Source organism: Haemaphysalis longicornis, unplaced genomic scaffold (assembly GCF_048455015.1).
Source record: "Haemaphysalis longicornis isolate Haplotype H1 unplaced genomic scaffold, Haemaphysalis longicornis Haplotype H1 scaffold_1, whole genome shotgun sequence".
NCBI classification, from domain to species: Eukaryota; Metazoa; Arthropoda; class Arachnida; order Ixodida; family Ixodidae; genus Haemaphysalis; species Haemaphysalis longicornis.
The window spans coordinates 368582217-368608701 of NW_027526203.1; the positions used below are offsets into that span (position 1 = coordinate 368582217).

Genomic DNA, 26485 nt, shown 5'->3' on the forward strand with positions numbered 1-26485 from the left:
CAAGCTAACTGTAGCCAAAACCGACTATATACGCGCCCTGAAAAAGCCTTTCACTGAAGCCGCGTTCTTTCCCCGACAATTTGTAGCTATTTAAAATAACTTATCCAGAAAAAGCTCATAGCACCCAGTGTGAATCTTACAAAATTTTACAAACCAGATAGCTCGGAGCATGTTACGCATTTTAAAATTTATCAAGCAGCCTAACTCTAAAGACGTTATTAGTTCCCTCAAGAACAATTCAGACATCCCAAATAACCAAGCCAGGTAGCGTTGAAACATACAGGTGACCAATTTTACCAAGCGAACTTGGAAGCATTTTTCCAGCCGAAACATTTATCTGAGGTAAAATTCAGTTGCGTGCTATACAAACCCTACTATCATGACGACAGTATGCTTGTGACCAAAGCACTGCCTCTAACAAGCGAGAAATGCAACTTTGTCCAAAGTAAACAACTTTTTCAAGAAAAATATGTATATTTCGCATTCTTCTAGGGCTTAGGTGTCAGCTAAGATACAGGACAAAAATTGATTAATAAAACCCCAAACCGTCTGTGTAAATAATTATTCTCACGTTTGCATCCATCAACAGCAGCACTGCCATGGAAAAAAATTTCGAGCTGACTTGAATAATAAAAACGTTACAGTGCAGTGCCATTAGCTACATTAACAGAGTAACAGAGCAGCGGCAAAGGCAGCCTGCGCTTTGTGCCAATAATGAAAAATTGCAAAGGAAAGCACGACTTCACTTTCGCAGTTGACATGCCGCTTGCATCTACCAATCGTTTGAACCACGACATATCTTTCCGAATAGGCTTAAACGTCTAACAATAATTTAAAACCCCAAGTAGAGTGACCACATCAAGTCTTTCAACAGAGCTTTAAACTTAAATGACACCAGGCCACTGTTAAATGGCCAAGAACTCTCTGCAAAAGTCCCAAGAACTCTCCAAAGTCGCATAAGTTTCAGGAGATTAAGATGAAATATACGGCGAGGAGGATGACCACATCTTGATGCGACAATGCAGGCGGAAAATCCATGACGTGTTTCTTGCAGACAATATTTACGCTGCCATTCTCTTCTCTCAAAATAACTGGACGTCGAGAATAACTGGACCACGTCATGTACCTTTAAGGAAGGAACAAGAAAATTTTGTTAGACGATGGCTTTAAATGAGTGAGTTGCTGAGGATACCCCTTTTATAGCACAGTAATTGATTGAAATATCAGCGATTTCTTGGTTTCTTTTCTGGGAATGCTGCTAACAATGTACAAAAAATATTAGCACAGACTGTCAATGGCAGTTCTCTAATTTTGGAAAGCAACCGCATTGGGCGTGGCCGTGGCGCCGTATTATCACAGCAGCAACTCTCAATGTGAAAGCAAAATGTTTGCAAAACTTGAATGCAAAATAATAGTCTTTTTGTCCACATGTTGCAGCATCCGAAACAGGCTGAATGTGAAGGTATTTCCCAATTTGGAGTTCACGATTTATTCTTAACAGTAAGATTTTGCTACAAAGAAAACTACCACAAATTCAGTCCCGCAAAAATAAAATGCCAGCTTCAATACCATAAATTGAGTCCCACAAAAATAAAATGCCAACTTACCCAACTAAAATTAAGATGCAGGCGTTCCTGGCAGGGCCTCCTCGGAGTGATTTTCCAGGAAAGTTTTGCCAACGTGTTCCCAAAAGCTCTTACTGTCGTTTTCACCTACAGGTCAAGTTGTCACTGAAATGGTGTTCCGAAGCCATTACGTATAATGCAACTACCTAAAAAGGGACCATCAAAGTTCCAGAACTGGGAGTGCGTACTTACTTGTAGAATGCAATGATTTCATCCCGTACAACGGCTTTCACGTGTTTCCTTTTTGTGAACACACGACTTCAAGAACGGTGAACACACGCCTTCAAGAACCAGGAAAATGGCAGTATGCATTCCTTGTTCCATTGTTTTAAGTCCCGGTCCGCCCTATTTCCTAGAAATAAAAACAGTATAAAAATATCGAAGCATAAATTTACGCTTCCCTCTAAGAAGGGAGTACTACAAGATCTCGTACAAGGCCTGATTAGTTGTGCTAAAATTTATTTTGCATCATGAGCCCTGGTAACGTTTTCAGGCGAAACAATTTTAAATATAAAAATATTTGAACATTTTTAGGCTCACCTGTCATTGCTCCATGCGGAGTGGTGAACGTCTGTATAATACGCAACACTCAAGAGGCACTCTTTCGTGGCTTTATGACTTCCACAATGCATTCACAATCTGTCACACTTGTCACGACGACGCCTCGGCGTGCTGAAGATGTCTTCAGCCACAGTGAATGCCACAGCCATGATTTCACAGGTATATGTAAGGAATGGAAATAATTCGTTTTAATTTCTGTTCTTCAGACAAAGGAAAACAATTGTCGCAAACTACCAGTGTAGAGACAAATTTCTCCACAGTCAGCCATAGTCTGCATCTGGACAGGTTACACAGATCGAATACAGAATGTAGCAATCTGCTTTCGCAGTATATTTTCTAAGTTCAAGGAAGCACAGAAATGGGTTAATGTTGGGTGCACATAGTGAAGCAAGAACATATCACCGGAGCGTTGTCGGAAATTATTTCGACTCTAGGGTTACCACCGACATTGACGGCATAAGAATGCAAGAGTGGCGTATTTATAACGCGGTTCGTGAAGTAGCAACCACTAATTATGGATATTGGATAATTATCCTGAAGTCTCAAGTTACCACTGACATTAACAGCATAGAAACGGCAGCACACTTTCTATATACCCGCTGCGTGTTTCCACATATTTCTTCCCCTCTACAAAAGAAACGTTTGTTACTGCGGTACTGCTAAGACAACCACTGTCCCTTCCATTTCTCTACACTTCAGGCAATGTAAAATAGATCATCTCAATTGGTCAAAGGAATTGGAAGAAACATGGAACTGCATAACACACTGCACAGATAAACGTAAGCTGACGCCTTGAAAGCACATCAACACAACTCGAAATAGCGTCTACCTTGCGCGCAACGGGCAAGGTCGAAGACTCCCGGTCTGGTAAGCACAGTAAATGGCATTCTACTCATCAGACTAACACAACGCCGCAATTACCACGCAAGTTTTAAAAATACCAATAAATCTAAGGACGGACGCTCCGACAAACTTGCTTGGAAGTTGTACACGTGTGCACGCGCGATTATCGCGAGCGACTAACCCGAGAAGATTCGCTACCGCAGACATACACAGCTACCGTCAATATACAATTAAGCAAAGCCACACAGTAAGGGAACATCCACTCATGAAACGCGCAAACCAGGAACTTCTGACGTACGCAGTCAGAAATGTCCAGCCGACTCTGACCCACGAACACGGGAGTTTTGGTAAATTACACTGTAAAAAAAATTTGGTCAAAATGACGGAAAAGTTCTGGCAGCTCTATTTCCAAGCCTTTGGCCGTCAAATTGATGAGTGGTCGTCAATACCAAATGACGGCGTTTTTGGTCATTTTGACGGCCTACTTGTCATCCTGAAATACAAATTAGTCGTCAAAATGACGTGCTGGCTTCATTTTGACGACTCACTTGTCAACCTGATATACAAGAAAGTTGTCAAAAAGACTTTCACTGTCATTTTGACGACCACCTGTCAACCTGATATACAAGAAGTCGTCAAAAGGACAGCACCAGTCTTTTCATTATACATTTGGTCGTCATTTTGACGTTTTTGTTGTCATCCTATACTACTAAGGAGTCGTCATAATGACGGCTTCAGATGTTATTTGGGCTGTTGTACACTTCTGTCAATATAAAATAGTAATAGGCTGTCAAAATTGATCAGGCATCAGTTTTTTTCTTCTTATCATTAAATACAAAATTGGGGAATGAATTGTAAGAGTGCCACGTACAGGGGACACTATCAAATAAAAGATGCTACAAAAGCTGGCATCTGTGTTCGTATATTTATTCCTCGAGAATGGTACAATGGATGCATAAATTGAATGGTACAGTGGGTACATGGATGGAACATAGATTTAAAAAACGTCAAACTTCCAGACTGCTGCTTGTTTACCAGGAGCCATGGGTGCATTACCTGAGAAAAAAATGAAAGAGAGAACAATATTCATTTTAGTGATTGCTTAAAATCGTTCAGCAGCGACGTCTCGCTGCTCTGCGACACGCATGCGTGGTAAGCATACTGTTTTGATTTAACCTACTGGTCATACCTATATACTGGTCATAATTAAAGGCTCAACATACCTATGTTAAAGCGCTTTAAGAAGGCTCAGCAACCTCGGTGCTATGCCACTGGTCAGCCCCTTGCCTCGTCCTTTGGATGGGTTGATCTGCCCGAAGTACCTGGAAAGGAATTGAAAAGAGATAAGATAAATCTATAGGTCACGAACTGACTACTACATATTTAGGATTTATGATGGCATATGCGATATAATTTATAAAATGAAATTCTTTCTGTAAAGCACATGTGGTCAAGTGTCAGGGACTAATTTGGAAAATAATCAGTAAGAAATATCGGAAGCTTTGTACATGCAGTCTACCACTACAGTGTACCTCACAGCCCAGGTTTAGCTTCGGTGCATAAAGCAAACAAAACTTTAAATTTGAAAAAAATATTAAGAAAACCTGTGCATGTACATTTCACACTGAACAGCACCTCACCTCAATGCTAGGAAAGAATAGGTTACTTATCATGATGCCTAGAATAGATATCTGTACCAAGTACAGTACAGTGAAGATAATTCAAACTCGGACAATTCACACTTTCGGTTAATTCTCACAAATTTCAAAATTTTGGTTGCCCGCTATTTGCAATAAATTTTAAAGTCGTTTAATTCAAACAGCTTCATTACGTAAATTCGGTTAATTCGCACTCTTCGCTTGTACTTGGCAGAAAATATCGGTTGCATTTGCTGCTTCTAGCTGCAAATTTGCATCCTCATATCACTAATAGCCACAAATAAATCCTATTACCTGCATACACGTGTCAAAACGACATGCACGCGCCAACAACCGCGTGTAGATTGAGAAAGAAAGAAAAAAAACTGTTTTGGACTCTCATGCAAAGCAAAGCAGTAATCCATTCGTGATTCTTTTTTCAGGGTGTGAATAGCAACTATTCTGCGTGAATGCTTTACTACTAAATATATGTGAATGTTTCATTACAACACAAGTTTGTATGTTGCCCCTAACCATATTTATGATAACTTCTGATTATTGAAACCTCTGATAATGTAAACAGATTCATCGGGGTCCCTTTGAGTTTGAATTATCATCAGTTTACTGTATTGTGGTACCAAGGGAGGCGAAGTTGTCCGTCGCGAGACAGACGAGATATTTTCATGAATGCTATCTTAAGGAAACTAGTTGCTGACACTTAAATTGCAAACTGTATCAGAAATACTATCACTTCAAGTTCATTTACCTTTGAAAGAACTCCATGGTGAGAGGGCAGCCAGACGGGTACGGAATATTGAAAACGAAGAAGGCTCCAAGTAGTAGTCCCGTTGCCTTCTCCATGCTAGCAGTGGCGATGCATTCATGTCCATCGACTGCAAGCACGACCTGACGAATGTATCCCAAGCTCGAACCTGCATAGACAGAATATTATGTCACATTCGCAACATCGTGTTTGAAGAGGCTATGCAAAGGTTTCGTTTGAGCTATGATATCGTTATGGTAAGCCCACTGCCATTCAGTAAAATGCATCCGCAGCACCTCAAATTGTTATTATGCCAAAACTGGCCTGAGCTGCGACGTTATCGACATTTGAATCCATAAAAATGCATTTCAAGAGGTATTATATTCCATTAAATATAAAGCAAGATTTAAAAAAAAAATCCTTCAGCAATGTCGATTCTGCCGACAGAAATCGCAAGCCAAATTATGCCAGCACTTGCCTCTCCTTTGCTTATAAAGCCATATAATTTTTTCTTGAAAATGAGTGCTTTGTGTAAATTTATAAATGACAAATACCCACCTATGACAGCAAGATGTGGTGTTGCCGGCAGTCCCCGAAGTGTGCCTTGACCTGCGTGCTGAAAATTTACAAGCCCACAGGTTAATAAACTCTGTACAAGACACAGAAAGGGTTGAAGCATTAAATAAACGCCATGCCACGACTAATCAACTATCAGTGGTTTCTAATTTAGCTACCATTACATTTACAGCTGTTATAGCGCACTACCAAATTCATAAAAAGTCTAATACCGAAAAAGAGAAAAGCTCGCGTCGCTCTTTCCCTATTTCCCACGGCGTCCGTGTCGTTGCGAGTTTCAGGGGCACAGCGTGTATGTAACGTCATTGTCAGCCAGTCGGATTTCGTGAGTCTGTTCCAGTCCTTGGCAGTAACAGTGACAGTACCGAATTACTGCTATCTCGTTACTTCTTTTCCATGACTCGAAACTGTAGCTAGTTACTTTTCAAAAAGAGGAACTTGCAACTGTAACCCTGTTGCTTTTTGTGATGTAAGTGTAACAGAAAACACCGAAACAGTTATTTTCTTTTTACCAAGAATCATCCAAATAACAGCCGCACTCGTTAAAAACCGGCGTATAGACCGCGCTTTCACTTTTTAGGACTTTTTCTCCCCATATCCCCCTCGCCGTTCCTCAACACGGCTTCCTTCGCAGTTTAGGACCGTAGGTAGCTAAGAGGACTATCTTAAGGGAAGATACCACTCTGAGATCTATGGTTGCTTAAGACCGAGATCGAAGGTCGGTATGTAAAATGATTTTAAAGTTTTTCTTCCGTCTTGAGTCGAGCGGAAACAAGAAAGTGAAGAAAATGGCAATTAGGCGTCCCCCTACGAGGAAGCTGGCCTACTCGTGTAGAGAAAGACCTCCGGAGAGGGCCCACCGAGAGCGGGGCAGCCATCTTGACACGTCGAAAGAAGCCGGCGCCCACGGCGGTTGGGGCCAGAAACAGTTGTCTTCGTTATTCCTGCCGGCTCACTCTCTTCCCATGGTTGAAAAACATCTGGAGTATTGTCTAGGCGCCCGTGCGAGCTGTCCCACGCGGCGGCACAGTATATGGACAGCATTAGGGTTGTCTGCCGAGCCTCTGTAGCTGGCGGCGTTGTTGCTTCGCGGCGATCAAGGTCAAACACTCATTGCCGGCTTGAGAAAAGCTAGCTGATTTCGTGAAAGCGAGAATGAATTCCCCAACACCAACGGTGCATCACAAAAACGCGGATGCAACAAAATGAGGCATCCACAACGATTTTTGGTGCTGGGCTTGAGTTTGTCCCGTTTTAGATTCCCTTTGTCTAGATAGTCACCACGTGTAATTTTGACTATCTTCTTGCCTTCGTGCGCTTACAGGAAGTAAACTTTATAATTTGGTTTGGGCTTTATTACTTAGTTTTTACATTAACGGAAAACTAATTACGATACTTTTTTTACAGAAACTGTATCTCTGCGAAGTTACTTTTTCAAATTCTGTAACTCTGCAGACACTGCCGTATACGCTTCACGAGTTAAACCCTCCTGAGCAAATCAATGTAGCGGATTAACCGGTGTACGCGAAGGCGCCCGTGCTCACGGCGGGTGCGCATTCCCGCACAGACAAAATGAATCGATATGCGCCTGATGCAGATAGGTGAATCCCACTAAAATATCCGGCCCTGCGCCTGCACAAAACGTGTGCTTGCTTATACGTTGGCGCCGAAATACGTTCCGCTCACTCGTACGCTTTCGCTCACTCGTACGGCCGGTGCGCTTTCAGCGGAAGCCGATGCACGCTTTACTTCGTGCACGTTTATTCACAAGTTAGCAATATCTTGTCCCATTGAAAGGCGAAAAGAAGCATTGAACGCGATCCTCTTGCTTTTTGTTCGAAGCCAATAAAGAGCGCTAGCAAGGGTACCTCCATCAGCTACAGCTCAAGCGGGCCGAGAGACCTAGGCCTAAGGCGCTGCTCACCCATGTGCTTCGCACTCGGTGAGCGCACAAACGAGCTCTAAAGAACACGCCTCCCACACCTTTTATGGCACAAAAGCAAGGGAACAGTACTCACCTTCTTCAGGTGCCATTGCCTCCTGGCTTAGAATGTTGTCACTTGTGGCACACCAGGCAAAAAATGGTGCGACGACACGCAGAATCGCAGGACAAACAACGCAGCACCGAGGGAGGAAGACGAAGGCGGCGGAAGATGGCCCGGTAAAAAAAAAAAAAAAAAAAGTCTTCCCGGAGGGTCCTGCACGACTGCGGGAGCCAATTGGAGCGCTTTACGCCCAGAAGCAGTTTGTTTGTTTTGCTGCAGTCCCGTAGTTTTCCCCCTCTCCTCTTTATTGACGGGAGAAAGGACGTCTTTTCCCTTGGACGGCGGCAGCTCGTCAAAATTAACAGAGAGATGGCCGTTAAAGTGACGGCGAGTTTTTACAGTGTACGGCTGCAAACGTTTCTCCAACAGAAAATGTTACACGCCGCGACCACAAGCATGAACGACACACGAACAACGGGCATAGACGCGGTATGTTTATCGGACGCAGTTAACAAGGATGTCACTGAACAACAACCGTTACCAGCACATAAATAAGCAGCACTGACCTTTTTTGCGCCTCCTGGCAAAACTCCACTTCGTCGAGCAGGAAATACAGCCCAGGGATATGAAAAAATTCGCAGTTGCACGCCGCAATCAACCCAATTTAAACCGTTTAAACTGCTAACGGCGCTAACGGTTCTCGCCAGCGTGACCGAGAATTTCTTTAGTAAATATCACGCGCATCGCGCGAGCAATTGAGAAACCCGCTTGGGAGTGCCACTGGTGGCGCTGCATGCGGAAGACCGTAAAATTAGCGGAGGGAATCCTGGAAGATGGGAGCGCTGCTGTCGTTTAAAGTGTTGACGCAGTCCCGATTTTCATCCGTCGTCATCGTACCCGTTGCAGCCCCACTGTACCGTGAATCAACGCAAAAACAGCTCTGCCGTGCTGCTGCTGACGCATGCGCATTGAATGCGCTACTGGAGTGGCGGTCTTTTTCTCATGGCTTCGGCGTACTTCCGTTCTCGCGGAGGCTTTGGAGATGCGCCCGCATAAGAACTCATACAAACTCGGCCCACGTGATGGCTTTTATTGGATTCGGAAAACGGGCGTATGCGTCTAAGCGGACGTTTACGCCCGCTGAGGCCGAAACAAAGCTCAGATAATAGCCGCGTTAGCGCGTTAGTACTGGCTAAAGTTGTTTCTCGCGGAGGGCCGTGAGTGCGTGCGATATCCGAGCTTAACTTTGCATGACAATTTCTCCGTTACTGTTTACAATGAATGCAAAAGGGCGTGGCTTCATTTACTGCTTTTCTTGACAACAAGCCTTTCCTTAGTCAATAAAATATACTGCGACGCTCTTAGATACCCACGTTATATAAAGCTACTTACAGCTAATTAGTAAGTAATAATACATCGGCCCGTTTCCGAGCCCTTTTCCCTCCTGAACACCAATACTACAGGAAAACAGCAACTGGGGAAGCAGCTGGAGAAGGCGGGTCATTCAATGAACTTCAATTACTATGACAAGACACAACAACAGCAAGTTAACTCTGCGTATTTTTGTCGTTACTGCACAGCATAATTAGGAATTACAATGTCATTTCAGCATTAATACATACAAAATAATGCAGGTATCACGTGGTATATCTAGGTTTAGTTCCGTTCACCCAGTCAACCGCTCTTTGCAAAGAGGCTCTTGTTTTTGCTTGTGGAAATTAAAAGGGACTCACATGTTAGCAGTCCTATCGGACTTACTACGTCATGACCAACGGACTTAAAAAAATCGTGCACCAATACGAATAGGTTTACAAATACATACCGATAGTCACAACGGCCTAGTTTGCTTATTTTAGATATATGTCGCTTCTCTACTGAAACAAAGAAATAAAACTCTCGCATGGTGAGACCGCTAGCACCTTCCAGTGAAGACTGGATAAACCAAAATGCGTTTCTTGTTTTTTTTTATCTCTGCAAAGAAATGATATACAGCAGACTCCCGTTAAGACGAACCCGAACGGACCGTAAAAATGTAGCGTATTATCCGAAATTCGTCTTAAGCGGAGGTGTATTGCATTGTGGACGTTACAAGAGAAAAATGTTGTGGTTCTTAATCAGTGTTCGTTTTAACTAAGTTCGTCTTAACGAGGGTCTACTGCATTTCTAGAAGAAGCAAACCAGGTCGTTAGTGTCATTTCTGTGAATTTGTAAAACTTCTTGTATCGGTACATGGTGCTTTTGAATTAGTAAGTCTCATGAATTTGCGTCATGAATTAGTGAGTCTCATATGAATTGGATCAGGTGAGTCACCCTTAATAGCATGCACGAGACGAAAAATGCTAACGAACATCCAAGCATATATAACTGCATTCGTGACTTGCTGCGTGCAGTGTAAAATGCGGCACAGTCGGTTAACACTATGTATATACCGCATCAGGGCATAAATAAAGTGGACTAAGTACCTATTTTACAGCAGATTGTAGCCATTCATACGTTCCTGTAAAGCACTTAAAATTGTGCACGTACTACAACACAGCGAGCTGATGGCTGAGCATTGAGCAAAAAACAATGTTTCTGCGACGCTTTGTGAACCAAATGCAGAACTTGCAATAGTCTCAACAACTATATATTTTTCTTTATGAGGTATCCACAAAAGCCCAATGAATTCTTCAGCACTACCACGGCTCTATCCCAAACGCAGAAGGAGAACCTGGGGACATCTGGTCCTTCTGAAATTCAAGTCATTGGTGATTTCAGACGTACTGCGCGTCTGCAATTAGCAAAAGACGATATTCACTAAAGCGGTCTGAGCGCCGCAGACAACCTGAAAGGGGTTCGTGAAATTTCTATTTTCGCTAAGATACCCTTTTCTCGCACCTTTCATGCTTTGTACGGTGTTGTTATAGCAGTGGACATATTGTTTTCTGTCAAATAATGTCACTAAAAATACGTCTTAGCCGTCTTATATAAGTAAACTGCTCTAAGACAGTTCGATAGATATCGACGAAGTTTATTAAATTTTATGTGGTGCGTGCGTGTGTGCGTGTGTGACTGCATGCATGTGTGTGTGTATGTGTGGGTGCGCGGGTGTGCGTTCGTGTCTGTATCTATGTCTGTGGGCGTGTGCGTGCAAGTGCTTGTGCGTGCGCTTGTGCGCCAAAGCGCGTCAAATATATATGTGGTTCATTGTTCCAGTTAATGCACGATTCAGTGCATACTTCACTGCAGCGCACAAGTTATGTGGAACAAGACACGAGCAAAAAATATACAAAAGCACTGTCCAAAATTTTTACTGGGACATAAGTGGAACAGTAACTGGAACGGCCGACAGCGCATCCCCTTATTTATTCGGTTCCACATAATAAACACAAACCTAAAGAAAACAAATGGACAGTTCCAGATAAGATCCACTTATATCTCTCGTTCCAGTTATTCTTCGTTTGGATACAGATAAAAATATGTGGATCGCCCCGTTTAACTGGAACTTACATGGAACCAGATTAAGAGTGCACCTGCTGAAGCTGGGTAGGTAGAGAGGGCCTGGACAGCAGCATCTCCCATTGCTCTTGTTGGGTAGTTGACGGAAAGATAGCAGGGTGCTCAGGGCTAAAGTCGCACACCCCGATTACGGGGTGGGGTGTTCCTACTTCGCAGCAAAATTTACATTCATCGTCGTTGCGATTCGGGTGCATTAGGTGAAGACGCGTAGGCTGTGGGAAGGAGCCCGAATTGTATGAGCCGTAGGGTAGTTTGTTGTTCTCTGGAAAGGTCAGGGTAAGGCGAAGGTACGGTTTGTCTCAGAAGGCGATAATGCTGGGTTATCTATCTGAACCTGACAAGCGGGTGACTGCCCTCGTGCAGCTCCATAGCACGGGAGGTAAAAGAGCAGGTTTCTTGGGTGGGCGTATTTGTTGCCCTCCATTGAAGCGTGAGGGGGTGTCCAGATGAGCTGAATGGAACCGTTTGGGGAGTGGTTTTTTAGCACGCGCAGTGCAGGTAAGGACACCCAACCCGACTGGTAATTCCAGTAGGCTTGCTGGGAATCGGTGACTATACCTCCGAACCCCTGGTTGAGTGAGCGCCAAGTGATGGCTGCCTCTTCTCTGCCGTCATTTCTTGGGTCCTAAGCGAGGTACACGCAAGGAGGTTGGTTCTGGAGGTAGCCACGATGATGGCGTATTGCTGCCCTCGATGTTTGGAGGCGTCTGTGTAGATAACTGCATGATCCCCACCGAGGGTGGTGTTTAGCGCTTGAGCCCGTACTTTTCAGTGACTCTCGTCATGTGAGGGGTTCATAGTTCTAAGCAAAGGGAGCATCTCTGGTTTTAGTCGCGAAGAGTCCGGGAGTACGTCAAGCGGATTGACATTCTGGGCTGCCCAGCCAATCTAGTAAAGCATGCGGTTAACCACCGCAGTTCTGAGTCGGACATTCTGGTTAGAATGATGGCCTTCTATCAGCTCTTCCACCGTGCTGTGGAGCCCCGTGCTAAGCAGCCTCTGTGTGGACGCACTCATGAGATCAATGGCCTGCTCGACCGCCTTTCTAATCATTATATAGCATCTCTATGTCTTCCTTGCCGAGAAGAAGACAGCGGGTTGACGTAAGTGACTCTCGAGAGGACGAAAGCTTCAAATAATCGAAAGGTTCCGAATTCCTTCAGGCTCGCTTCTTGGTGGCAACTCGCCTGATCATGTGTATGATTTGATAATTGCTGTTTTTGGTGCGCTGCTAGGAGTCATATCACTCTTGGTGTTAGCCTCGAGAAGTAGGCACAGGATCTTGATGCTGGGGCTTGGAGTGATGGCCTGGCTGTCAAGGAGTATTTGAATGTATTCCTTGATTTGGCGTGAAGGCGGACGACAAGGAGCTGTGATTTTTTACGTGAACACTGGAGGCCACAGGCTTTAGCACATTGGCGTACTAGAAGTGAGGTGCCATGCATTGGTGTGAGCTTCCTTTAATTTTTGTAACTCTTACCACATGAGCAAGGTTCGCACAGGGCCGCTAGACGGGCGTGAGTGTTCGCGTGACGCTTTCACGTAGCATTCAGCGAGAACGCAGGGGATAAACCCGTAGATGTGCTTGGTGAGTACACTACCTGTCTTACCCGTCTTCGCCTGGGCTCGTAGCTGAATCGGTAAGACAACGGGCTCTCGCTTTGTTAGTCTATTAGTTCCAGGTTCGATTCCCGGCGGTGGCAGTAAATTCTTTTATTTGTTCGCTGGAGTTTTCTGGTGACACCAACGGTCGCGAAAGAATCCATGGGGGGTAGAGGTAGAAAGCTTTGCTTTAAAAAAAAGTCCCATGTTGGGGCTATACTAATACATAATTGGTAAATGTAACAAAGTCATTAATGAATTGACAGAAAATATGTATACAAAAAGTATGTGTATATAAAACTTGAAAATGTGTTCCTCGAATGATAATTTTTCAACAGGGGAGCTGTTGTAGCTGGCCGTAATGGGTGGCGCCTAACGCGTAACGCGTTAAAAATACCAAGAAAATGTCGAACTCTTGTGAGCGCGAGCATCGCGGAGACCGCCCCCCGTCCCCGGCGCGCTCAGTGGCTGTAGCAAAAAAAAAAAAGCCCAAAACCCCGAGGAGGGTCTCTGTTGCCTAGCAACCAACAACGCCACAGCTGGCGCAACACCTGCTCCACGGAAGGAACGCCGCGCGTGCGTCGTGCACGTACAGTCCGCCGCTGCGCACCAGTTGTAGTCAAGCGCTTCCGCGCATGTAATGCTTGGCATGAGGAACACGACGATGTCGATGTATATGACGATGACCACTACTAGAACAGTGTAAAGCGACGACTGGGAATGTAAATAAACAATTTCAAACGTGGTGATGCATATGCTTCAGCGCTAACGTAGAAACACTACAGCTTCGCTACGGTTCAAGCCTTGTGCGACTTAGTGCAAGGTGCACCAGTTTCTTTTTTCTTTTTTTTTTACACATCTTATCTTTTTCCTATGGTGTTGTTTTTTGTTGTAACTTGGATAATGGCGATCGACTAATCTAAAGTCGGTATCATGGACCTGTTTAGCGTTTATGCTCAGATCGTGTTCAGGCTTTATGCCATTTTTGTTTGGTGATTTTATTGCTAGGCAATATTATCGTTAACAGTCTTGACCAGCTTTTCTAATATGTCAATAGATGCTCTGCTTTTGATAATTTTCTGTTTGGGTTCGGGTAAACTTGTTTTAAATAATTTGCTTAGCCCGTCGCGTTCCTTTTTCGTAATTTTGCACGTTGGGAGGTAAAGGTCGAAGTTTTGGGCTGGTAGTCCACCACTGCGGGTAATATCAGCGCTAATCTTGAATTATCTTTAAATAAATTGGGATCCTACCACGGCCTGATATCGCTTCTCTTGTGTAGTAATTGTAAGGAAGGTTGGCGGTATAATTTTACGTTATTTAACCACTGATAAGGTGCGATTTCCCTGTCCTGTTCATTCTATATTTCGTTCCATTTATGCTTACTGCGCTCCTTTCGTCGCATTTAAATAAACTGGCTTGTCATGCGGATATCTAAACTCTTCGCAATAATGGCTGATTGGTTCGTTAATTCGTCGGCTATCCCGTTACGAAGAACACCAGCGTGTCCTTTGGTGTAAACTAAAATACATTATGGGTGTCCTTGACTTTGTTTAATTCGCTCTTGATTTGTTGAATGAAAATATTTAGGTTGTTCAGATTTTAGCCCCTGCAATTGGGAAAGACTTTGAGATATTATTTGATAGTTCCGGCCCGGATCTTCATTTTTATCTATTTTAGTGCTTTTAGTATAGCGAAGGCTTCGGCTTCAAAGTTACTTAAGTACGGAGGAAGTTAAAGTAATTTGGTAGCGATTATTTTGTTTTGATCGCCTAAAACTACATAAGCTGACCCTACTTTTTCTTTATGTTTAGTCTGCTTTATTGAACAGTTAAACTGAAATCATGTCCTAACCTTTTTGTGCGGTGTGTTTCCCAAATATCTACTTTTTTAACTGCATTATTGGTGTATACACTATACGTCGTCCTGCCAAATAAGTCCTTTTGGGCCTTCTGATATTTGAAAAATTCGTTTTCTTTTTTTATTGTATAACTTGGATAGGGGGTATATTAATAGCATGTTAGGGCCAGGTTTGGGATTATACAGATGGCTTTGCTGATTTTTAACAAAGGAGTTCGTTGTATAGCTCGCAGTATACCATTAAAGTCGGTCCTGTCAGAATATCATACTGGCGCTCCATATATTATTATTCTTTCTAATGCTCTAGTATATATAACTTGCATGTGTCTTGGGGACATGCCCCATGAACTGAAAACCTAGAAATGACGACGGATAAATTATTAATTTTGTTTCGTATGATTTTCAGATGTGGTAAAAAGGAACTACACGGCAAGCTTCGACCGGCTCCAGTACACTTGCTTTTGCTTCTGTTGGCTAAGGGTCGGTATGGAGTAAGAGCAAAAGCAAGCGCCAACAGTTTTTGTGTGTGTCTGTGTGTGTAGGGGTCTTTCTGGTTAATATTTTAGGTTTAGCGGCCACACTGGGCAGACTGGAAAAACACGTTATTTTTTATTTTTAGATGGTTAAAGCAGCACTCCCTTCCTTCCGGGTGAAGAGCTGGATTCTCCCTTCCAATTTCCCGTCTTGCTTGGTGGTCACTGAGCGGGTGCCATCTGGCTAATCCTTGCCTGGGCTGGCCCATTTTCCCACCTTGCGCTGTGAATCTGCTTGAATTCTCGTGTACCTGGTGTGGACGTCAAGATGGTACCTGTAATGAACCGAAAGCAGCGTGCTTCAATCGCCGACGCAGACGTTGAAAGTAGTGCATATAAATACTACACTGTATGTCGTCGTAAAGGGAAAATCCCTGCTCCCCCGTACTACACGTAAGTTTTTTCAGTAAAGCCGTTGTCTAGCTGCATTGCCTGTTCTTGTAATTAAGTATGGTCTCCTAAATATTGGCAGGGAATAATTAAAACACGAAGTGTATTGCAATGCTAGCACAAAACCGACGCTTAGAAAAACGCTGGCTTTTCCGAAAAAAAAAATTATCATCCACCTTTATTTTATTTTATTTTGATTATTTATCGGCTCACAGCAACACCAGCAACATCATGAAATCCCCCAGAATTAAGCCGAAAATAAGTCAGGTAAACGCAGTGCCCTGCTGTAATCTAATCTCGTACCTTTTAAACTGACCGTGGGCGAAATGAAACATGCGATACATTTCGATGCATATCGCAGTGGTGCTGTATGCGGATTCCTTGTAATGAACGCTGAGTGTACACGGCACGAGATCAGTTAGTTCAACATTGTTGGTCACGAAAGAAAAAAAAAGAACATTTAGAGTGTCGGGGTAACATGGTGTATCTGCAAAGCCTAAAGTATGCACAAATATTTTGCTTTAATTGTACTATACGCTGCATGTGCAAAACAAAAAATGTCATCCAAAACGCGAAGCTCAAAGTTCAATACAAAATAAATACGGAAGATCGCGTTAAAAGAAAACACCTATGCAAAATAATCCCATGCGGAACTAAGGCAGCAAACTGTTCCTTGTAGTAGTGGCTCCCCGTGAGTTGCAAAAGGTAAACATTCGAACGCACTAGTAATTTAAAAAATCGTTCCAAACCAAACGATTGTGAGAGAAAAAACTTCTGTCGCCGTATTTTTTGTAGCTAATCATATATTACTGCATATCAACAAGAAACGTTTCTGGGCCTATTTACGACAACGAAAAGGTAGTTGCGTACTTACAGCCCTCAGCTTATAAATAATCTCTGTCAGTTGTCGCCCAGTGAACACTCAGTCATCAATTGTGCACTCGATAATAATCTCCAAGTATAGTCCCTGCGAGTCCGTACATTCGGTCAAAATTGTACATCTAAAAATGCAAGTATTAAATGATTTAATGTGAGGGCGACTGTGACAAGAAAACAATATTCAACCTAATTTTGACATCTCGAACATTCCTAGCCACTACACTAGGTGACTTAACAAAATACATACATTACCGTCTAGTAAGCAAGTCAGATGCCATTCAATCATTAGCATGCTTTTTTGCACCCTATTCTACCGTGTCTTATTTGCGCGCGATAATTTGAGGTAACCGTGTGTCCCTTTTGAAGAATGTGTGGCTGGAGCGAATGCATTTATTAGCCCCTTCTTTGTTGTTGTTGAAGTAAAATGGACACTAATTTCCAGCGGAGGTGCGCTGTATAGCAACAATCAGACATGAACATTTGACAAAGTCCTGTGTGGCCTGAAAATAAGAAAATCCGAAATATTTCTCCTCAAAGAAGAATAGAGCGAGGAGTGGCCGACACCAGACGTGCATTCGATCTGCATCGAGAAGGGGAAGAAAAACAGAACAAGACGTCGTTTTACGGTTATCACGCAAACTGATTTGAGCCCCGAAAGCATTCTTGGTGACCTCACGTTTTCCCTTCTCCCGCCACCTGCCGCTAGCAACGGCTGCCTTATTTATTTTCTAACTGCCTGTCACGAGTGCCGCAAGAGGGAATTTCTCGAATTTGTCTTCGTTTCGCCTTTTCTCGCGCACTGTGCTGCCGGCAGAGCGGGGCAAGCCTCTCTCGAAGGTGAAGAAACGCCCGTGGGTCGGCCTCACCGCAACACTCCGCAACGACCAATCATTGCGATGAAATTAGCATTTAGGCCAATGGCGGGGCCCGGCGTGTGAGCTGACGCGAAGAGCGTGGTCTGTGCTGTGACAATAGGCAAGGCAATCCTGACGTTTTGCATTGATTGATGTTACGTCGGGCAGATCTTTAGCGAATGCATATTTCTCTCTGGCATCGTTATTCCACATATATATGGTCCCTTAATTGACGCACTGAGTGCTTATTCAAGTGCCTTGTGGCAAAGCACGAAGCCATAAATTTACTGTACTGTGCGTCAATGCCGGCTGGCATGTTCCGGTTGGCGAGTTAATATTTGCGTTACTTTAACTCAATGAATTATTACAAGTTCAGTATAAATAACAACTCTATGAAGAAGCAAGAAATAAATTTGAGGAAAACTAAAGATGGGACGCTCGGAGTTAAGAAGAATTCTTGAAATTTTTTGTTAAGATGAGGGGGAAAATGATGAAGGTAACCTGGATCAAGTTTTAAAATTTTCATTTTAAGCGAGAACGTTTCGCGTTCGACACATATAGGTGACGTCCAGCTATCGAGCTCACATCTTTCCAGCGATACAATCGTCCCCGACTGATCTGCTCAAACGCTGCCTTGCGGGAAACCTACCGTAATATCCGCTCCGCGCTAACTGTGCTGAACGTCAGAAAAAGCTTCGATGGAAGCCCTTGATTGGTTTTTTGGTTGTATTCTCGCTGAACGAATTATTATGCGTACAAAAATATGAGCTGTTAGAAATGAAGTAAATGAAACTAAAACTCTGAAAATTTGATAGAGTATGCCTAACTGCGTTTATTCTGATATAAGTAAAGCAGGTGCAACCTCTTACACCATTAGGTAAAATCGTATGTTGCTAAGGCTAGAAGTTATAAACTTTTCGAGGTCTACATTCTCTATTTCTTACATTTTGCTTTTGTATTGCCCTTCGTTTGTTGAAGAATTTAGTGTAAGGCGCGGAATATTCGAGACGCCGAAGATGGCCGGATCACATACTTTTAGATTAGCCAATTCGCATTCCTATTAGATGATTTGGTACTTCTGCTTTTTTATTGTGGCCGAATACACGGGCTCACAGTACACGTAGCGACCATCTTATGCACGTCGGCAGCTGAGTGCTCACTAACGGGCGCTGTGATTGTTCGTTTATTGGTTTGTTTATTTTGCACGAACTCTGGAGCGTCCTAATACAAAATATTCTTTTTTGCGCGCTGGTAGGAAGCAAACGTTTTATTCCGCACTTCTTGGCGGTACAGTGTATAGTCCCTGTGGTGGGGTGTCTGCGCCGTAAACGTGCAAGTGTGTGCTGGCCCGACGTGCATAAGATTGCAGTAAGTGATTGGAGGTTAAATGCTACCCTTAATGAGCTTTAGTTCCGGAATGATTAAAGCCAGTTTAATGTTTCTTGGGACGACTTTTGTTACGAAGTGCTTGAAAACTATCGTCGATAAAGTGGCCATCCATTTAAGCGGTAGTTAAAAAATTAGTATGTGGCTTAGCTCGGCTATGCCAGGATATACGAAGCGTGAGTTATAAGGTTCAGCTGGTTATTCTTAGCTTCCCTGGCTGTCTAGGATTAGCTATCATGCTTACTGCTGCTTCAGTGACACACACACACACGGTATGCGCATTATGTGACACGTGTATATTTGTCAAGCGGCTCCGGCGCAGCGTCACCAATCGCCCCAGCGCCAAACTGGTTCCGCAGGCGCACGCTGGTGTTGCCGCGACGCACGAGCCATCGGTTGCCCACAAGGCCACCCCTCGCATGATCATCAAGTGGACTGGGCCACCCCGTGCCGCGCTTGTGCAGCACGGCTCTCAATGAGCCACGCGAAACTGCTAAACTTCGGTCAGTGTAGCTCACGCTACAAAACTCTCGACAGTGTAAAACACTTTTCATATCCTAGCAATGTGTACTATAAATTATTTTATGACAGTCGGCTATAGATATAGCTGTAAGTATTTCTACAATTGCTAAATATAGTCGCCGTCTTGGAAATGTTCATCCTGGCCCTAGTAAGCAGCAGCATGCAGCGCCCGCGTACTGTTCTCGCAGCCGATCTGTATATCGGCCCTCGGAGATTTAACAGAATGGCAGCAGCATCGGCTCCCCTTCTTTCGATAGGGTTAAAGCGTTTTGAAAGATACCGCGAAATGACTCAATGCACACGATGAAAACAAATTTCTCACCTGAAGGAACTCTTATGTGCCAGCTTGTGAGCAAAATAGAAACATTTGTTATTTCGTTCACGTGTTTTACGGTTTCACCGAAAGACATACCTGATGCTTTCTGGTGACTGTGAAGTTGTGGGAAGTGAACTCATTGACTATCCCTGAAGTTAGCGTTCTATTCGTGGCAATATTCCTGTTTCGTTGTTTCCTTGCGAAGCTGTGAAAGACGTTTGAATATCGTGTTTACGGCCCTGCGTTCACTTTATCTCCCAGAGATGTTATCACTCCCCGCATCATGACACGGCGGGACGCAACCCCACTGTCAGATATACAGGCTGCGCCTATCTTGACCTCAAAATAACTTACTAGCCTCCCCCCAAACCCCTCTGCTACCGCGCCAGACGATCACCCCACTTTCTGCATCCGCACCTTCTGCCACCCCCCCCCCCTCTCTCTCTCTCTCTCTCTCTCTCACGGGACCTTCGCCCCCTTCCCCTGGCCCCGCCTCTGCCTGCACAGCGCGTACATGCGAGGGACCCCAACGCCCGTGTATAAGCTCCTTCCCGGCACACCAGAGGACCCTGATTTCGACAGTCTGGGCATGAGTTGTTTTAAACTAAAGTTTTGTATATCTCTCCCTCTCTCGCTTCATTTATTGGATCAGAACGCTTACTAGTTGGAAGAAGACCAAAAGCAGCCAAATTTCGACAATCTACCAAAACGCGGACCTAAAGTAATATGCTACCGAGATCGGGCGTCAACAAATTTTTAACATTTTTTTTTTCAGCTGTTCAGATGTGAGGAATGTATCCCCAATAACAAACGGATGTTTTTTTTTTTTTTTTTTTTGACACTCTTACGAAGACGAGACTTCACGCATAAGAGGTCACATGAAGTTCTTCCCGGTCTGCCAAAATTATGGTCCGGAATTTTGGTATGTCCAATTATCGACAGTATTAGGTCGATAATTTCGCCGCAGTGAGTTACTGTTAGTACATATTATCAGTATGACAACATTCAACTACCAGTAGCATTACACCGAGAGATTTGCTGCGGCATAATATCGACTGCCTTTTTCACAACCGATATATAGTTCGAGTGTGAGTCGATTATCAATTGTAGCGATAGTACTTCATACTACTATCGATAGTTTTGTCTTTCTATTGTTACGTCGTTTTTGTTACGTTCATAAATGCGTGAGTCTTGGGCACCCTCATTCGTATGAGGCTGAGGGGAAGCAGTAATTTAAGTAGAAAGTGCGGGGGAAATATTTTTGCAACAACCCGATGGGCCAGCGATCAAAGTGGCTTTCTATTGAAGATATAAAGGCAGGAACCCCAGTAAAGGTGGCAATTTGTATACTGGCAAACAGTTCCAGTTGATGGGAAATTTGGGAATAATCTAGTCTAAAAACAGCTTAGTATTATAATGCGAAACACCAACTTAAGGAACGCGATCAAAACGCGATATTTCAAGACGGTCCAGAAAGAAGTTCACCTTCTAGATAACTATTTAAAAGTAGATTTTGTGCAGCACAAATAAACGGGCGAGTTTTCGGGGTGTTTAGTGGAGGCTGTTTAGTGAGCGTGTTGCATCTGTTACACTTGATGTTTGAAGATACAGGCTTAAAATTAAACGAGTACCATAGACACTTGCACCGATTCCAGCATTTTACTTATGTAGGCAAGAACATATTTAAGTACACAAGCAGTAAACAACACGAGCGCTCGTGTTGTTTACTTCTTGTGTACGTCTGTTTGCGCTTTAAATATGAATCAGAACCAACTAGCTCAACTTTCGGTTCTAAGCAAGAACGTCATCCAGCAGACAGTATGCGTTCGGGTTTATTTGCATTAGCGTTTTACAAAACAGAAGTTTTAGGATACCAGAATTTTGAGTTTTCAGGTTAATAGAAGTTTATGAGCTTCAGGCTATAGCAAAGTGATGGCATAAGTAAACGAGCCTTCAGTTAGCGTTTTTAACCACGTAATTATGGGTTCGCCTATGTAGATTGCTCGCTAAAATGAGCACCCTGATAGTACGTATGTGCCCTTTTTAAGGACAGACAATTTATTATGTGCCAACCGGATTCCCTAAATGTACTTGATGTTCCCAGTGCTACACATTTGGTATTGTTAAAATTGCATTCATTCGCCAAATTTCACACCTATTAGCAAGTATGTCGAGGTCAGATTGAAGCATTAGTGTCAGCACTTGAACTGGTGACCACGGTACTGTACACAATTGTCTGTAAACAATATAATACTTTATTAAAAGAGTTCAAGAGTTTTGTCATTTTATTCAGCCCACTTTTGCATTGTTTACGTAGCTCTGGAATACAAAAATATTCTGTATTTATTTGATTTTTTTTTATCTTTTCTTTCCCGAATGTTCATGCTCGATTTGAATGCTTCTATAATTTTACACCCCTACAATTTAGGCGTAATCACCAAGCCACATTCTCGTGGTACTATGTTAACAATGGCAACACTCTTTAAGGGCAAAATTTCTTGAGAAGGGCCAGTGACGCCGGAACTATATCATCAGTGGGGGGCTCAAACGAAAATGTACTTCACGTGTACTTCAAATTTTTTAAGCTATTAAAATCCGAGTTTCACCCGAGAGAAAAAATGGACTTTTTATCTATGATCATGTGAAAAATATTTTTGTTATGCACTGCTTCTAAGTACTTTAGTTCACAAACAGCGCCAACAGACCAAGTACGTTTGTAGTGTACCGTGTATGAGTGACGAGTTTTCTATTTCCAAAAGACCAAGACTAAGCAGGCCTACAGAACTTGTAATTATTGTTGAGACAATTCCTACAATAGCGAGCGCTGTCTGCCGGTCCGGAAGCAGGGCCGGTCGCCGTCGTGCCTTTTAAGCGAAAAGAACAGTGAAGCTTCGTACTTCCTTAATTATAACGTGTTTACCAGTCAGGGTGAGAATCAAGTTGAAAACACACTCGGCCAGTCGCTGCATGGCCTTTTTATGCACCCGTCGTTTCGTCGTTTCCTGCGTCAGGAGGTGTCCGCAAACAATGCTGCCCAATCGGAAAAGGGAAAGTTTTCCTCTCTGCAGCACCGTCCTCAAAAGGGGACACACCGTGGACACGCTGCAATTCTGCGTACCCAGAACAAGCACACGCACAATGCCCATGCTTCGTAGGCACGGGGAAGAAGGGGGGACACAGTGCAACAACTTTTCCTTGCATGTGGTGTTGAACACCCCTCCGTGGCATCCTCTGCTCTATTCTTTAAAGCTCAAGGCCCTGGCCCACGTGCCAACCCTTCCGGCCGCCACATTTACACGTGCCGCTGGATGCGTTCTCCTAAAGTCCCTCCACGCGCGTTTTGCCTGGACCCACACCGTTTCTTGTCCCCTTCGAAGGGCTAACGCGCCTTGCGCGAACATCAGGATTGCACAACTACAGCATACACGCAACGATCTTGCGGACTCGACAAACACGTGGAATAGAGGGAAGGAAGGAGTGACACCGTGCAACTACTACGATTTGTAGGCGCTGTGGCACGGGGACACGTCATCGTTTGCTGTCCGCTACATTCACTGAGGCTCAATGCCCCTGCCCACGCATATCTTGCCACCAAACCACGCATGCCGGCGGGTACATTTACTTAGCTATAGTCATTCACGCGGCTTTTATGTTGACGGACCTGATTCCCCGTACCATGGCCTCCGCGATCGGTGCCGGCAGCCGATCGCGGAGGCCGTGCCCGTATACTGCATGGTCATCCATCGCAGAATGCTCGGCTGTCTGCCGCCGCCGCTTCTGGGGGTAACATTGCCCGCTCTGTCGAGTATACTGCCGAGACGGACAAAGCTCGCCGGTCCCCTTTCAGTTTTGGTAGCAGTCTTCACCGATCAATAGCAGGTGTATCTCGTTCGCCGCCTCCACTCCCTAACAAGCCACCCGCCAAAGCGTCACGAGTCAATCCCATTCGGTGACTTGGCGCTGCACGCTTCCTCTGGTGCGTTGTTGCACGGGGAGGATGACCCCACCCGGCAGTTGTCTACTCCGCCGCGACGCTGAGTCGCTACAATACGAGTAGTAACCCAGCACAAAAACTGTCGGGCACTACAGGCCCACGGAGACGGGCACATGGCTCCCGAGTTCCCTTACCTCAGCGCAAGTTGCCGAGAAGCAGGCCAGCGTCAGCGTGTCGGTTCGGCAATACGTTGCTGCTTTCGTGTTTTGTGAGTGCTTGATAGCGCTCACAAAACGCGTAAAATTGGATACTGTCACGTAGTGGATGAGACCATATTTATAGGAACTTGGAGATCGTAAGTTGCCCAAAAATGTCAATGGGGCAGGAAGTAGGGGGGCCGAGCCCGCACATAAAAATACTTAGCTCTGCCCCCTCCCCCCTCCCCCGCTTCCGGCGTCCTCTGAGTTGAAATAGTGGTTTTATATAGCCCCAAAATTGCACGTGGCTTATGAGGCATTGTAGGGGAAAGTATACATGTGGATTAATTTAATTCATTCGCGGTTCTTGAATGCGCAGCGAAATAATGTGTCTCCGCTTTTCACCTACGTAAGAAAGAGAGCCGCGCTGCGGCGGAGAATCGGCATAAGCAGCACAACGCCATGACTCGGCTGTTCAGCCGCAGCGGCAGGTCTCGAGAACCACTGACATTCGCTGTGTGGTTGATTTAAAGAAGCAACTTTTCTGCACGACAACCTTGCTTTTTATTGATCGAAGCCCAAATATTCCGCAGTGCTTAAAAATGTGCACAATGGCTAATTAAGCATGAAAGGCAGACACTCCTACATTCTCTTGCAGCGAAAACAATTATGTAAGGCAAACACAGTTTTAAAAGAAAAAAAAAAGAATACCGAAAGCGCATAAGCGTCGAATGTACCAAGTGCGTAGCACTTACTACGGCGTATCGTACCACCCTCCGCGATTACATTTAGTATAATACGATGACATACTACAAATATACTATATCTACGTTTATATTATGTTACTATACTCTGTCATTTCTATGTAATAATATATTGTGATAAGCAGTCATGAGTGATTGAGCAATTGAAGTATCTATCCGTTTGGAGGTGCACGGAGCTTGAAAATTCTATATATTTGAAGCGACTTTCTTGATGCTATAAAGCGATCTAACGGGGATTTATAATAAATGCAACATCTTCGTTTTAAACGTTTCTCGAACGGCGGCTGGTGGTCGTTTCAAAGACAAACTCTCAAAGATCGCCGCAAGTGGGCTTCACCACAGCACTCCACAAAGACCAATCATCGTGTCTGAATGTGCAAATTCGGCGAATGACGAGGCCCAGCACGCGATCAGGGCAAAATATAGTATCCCCTCTGGGACAACAGCGCAGCTGTTGTTCCAGAGGAGATACTATATTTGTCCCAGCGCTGCGACTTCCGCAACTTTAAATATTGCACTGAACTGTGACTTGCTTTCGTGCAAATGATGGGTGCTTTGGAGGGAGAAATCATCGCGTTCCACGTTCTGAAGGAGCCTATGTGCGAGAATAATCCGCACAAAAATAATAAATTTGACTTTCGTCTAGTGCTTATTGACGCCTCGATTTCCTTCGCTTTGATATGACCAGGGCTGCAGTGCGGCACTATTTAGAGTATACAGGAAATCCATTACAGTCAACTCCCGTTAATACGAAGTCCACGGCGACCGCCAAACACTTCGAATTTACCTAACTTCAAATTAGGCAAAAATCACAAAAGCAGCATTAGTCCGCAACATGTTTCCCTTGATTTCGTTCAGAATGTCGATTTTTGTTGGTAAGCTCGGCTTACCACGGGTTGCCATGAAAGTTCAGACTTACCGCCATAATTGAAGTCTTAAACGTCCACACTGTCCACACGGCTTCGTGGGCAACAAGAGAAGGTTGAGAACCTCAAAACGGAGAAATGCGTACTGGCGCGAGTCTCTGCCATGGCGATGGCGGCGACATCAGTAGAAAACACGGTGCTGTTTTAGCACTAGAAAATTTTGTATTTTATCGACAAATGACGGTCACCTCGATGCTTTTTATTCGAAATAACCTCCAGTGAACCGATATAATTGGTTTTACTTTTGAATTACCGATCAATTTCTCCCATTTGGTTGCATGTAAAATTGGCGGGACCAGCACATCACTTCCAGTAAACCGAAAATTCCAATTAAGCGACTTGGAATTATCCAGAGTCGACTGCAATAAACAGCCCATGTCATGAGCGCGAAGTTTCCCTTGGTTTTTTTCTTCTTGCAGAATGGTTTCTGAGTTTCCACGTGCATGCCGCACATGAAAGCACGGCGCTGTCATGACTGCAGCTATTCAACCGACACATGAAGTGGTTGACAATACGCCTTCTTGTAATCTTCGCAAAGCCTTGGCACCCTATATGTACTGGGTTCGTCAGTGTTCCGTATTAATGGAAACGAAGTTGAGGACGCCACCATGCCGGCTGTGCCAGCTAGTTCACCAACAGAAGTCCTACAAGCGAACGCGTATCGACCGCATGGTGTTGAGGTGAGACGAAAATCACGCTGCTGGCCGACGCTCGCTTCGATTTCAAGGAGTCTGAATCATGGCCGGCTACTTTCGCCGGATTTAGTTAACCACGCGCAATGCGCGTTTAGACGATCTTGAGGCACCCGAAAAAGAAAAAAAACGAAGAACATCAGCC

General features: G+C 44.2%; 1 long non-coding RNA gene across 1 annotated transcript; it reads right to left on the minus strand.

Moving 5' to 3' along the window:
* Positions 1–789: 789 nt before the first annotated feature.
* On the minus strand, positions 790–8892 carry LOC144171410 (uncharacterized). The gene is made up of 5 exons (XR_013322956.1): positions 8557–8892; positions 2166–2307; positions 1818–1977; positions 1608–1730; positions 790–1126 (listed from the first exon to the last, which is right to left on the minus strand). It is a non-coding gene; the product is annotated as an uncharacterized LOC144171410 (long non-coding RNA).
* Between the last annotated feature and the right edge of the window lie 17593 nt (positions 8893–26485).